Source organism: Callithrix jacchus, chromosome 10 (assembly GCF_049354715.1).
Source record: "Callithrix jacchus isolate 240 chromosome 10, calJac240_pri, whole genome shotgun sequence".
Classification (NCBI taxonomy): domain Eukaryota; kingdom Metazoa; phylum Chordata; class Mammalia; order Primates; family Cebidae; genus Callithrix; species Callithrix jacchus.
In genome coordinates, this window is record NC_133511.1 from 63,520,893 (window position 1) to 63,521,905 (window position 1,013).

The following is a 1,013-nucleotide window of genomic DNA, read 5'->3' on the forward strand; positions in this document are numbered from 1 at the left end:
AGAATCGCTTGAACCTAGAAGGTGGAGGTTGCAGTGAGCCAAGATCACACCACTGCAGTCCTGCCTGGGTGATGGAGTGAGACTCTGTCTCAAATAATAATAATAATAAAAATGTTTTAAGCATACAAAAAAGCGTATAGAATAAAGCTATAAAGAAAATATTTTGTACAGCTGTACAGTGTGCTTGTGTCTTAAGCCAAGTGTTACTACAATAGAGTCAAAATGTTTTTTAAAAATTAAGTTTATAAAGTAAAAATTTACGGGAAGCTAAGGTTAATTTATTATTGAAGAAAGAAAAAAATTTTAAATGAGTTTAGTGCAGCCTAAATATATACTGTTTATAAAGTCTACAGTAGTGTACAATGATGTCCTAGGCCTTCCCATTCACTTACTGCTCACTCACTGACTCACCCAGAGAAACTTCCAGTCTGGCAAGTTCCATTTGTGGTAAATGCCATTTACTGATGTAATTAAAAAAAAATCTTTTATGGCGTATTTTTACCGTACTTTTTCTATGTTTATGTAGGTTTAGATACACAAATACTATTGTGTTACAGTTGCCTAGTATTTAGTACAGTAACATGCTATACACATTTGTAGTCTCAGAAAGTAGGCTAGACCGTATAGCCTAGTATTATAGTAGGCTGTACCATCTAGGTTTGTATGTGTAAACTTTGTGATGTTCACATAACAATGAAATCACATAATGACACATTTCTCAGAATGTATACCTGTCGTTAAGTGACACATAACTGTATTTAGCTTTGTAAGAAACTCCTAAACTGTCTTTCAAAGTGGTTGTACTATTTTGCATTCACACCAGTAATGAATGAGAGTTCCTGTGGCTGCATATCCTTATCACCATTTGATGTTATCAGTGCTTTGGATTTTAGCCATTCTAATAGATGTGTAGTAATATCTCATTGTTGTTTTAATTCGCAGTTCTCTAATGATATAAGATGCTGAGCATCTTTTCATATGCTTATTTGTCATGTGTATATCTTCCTTGGTGA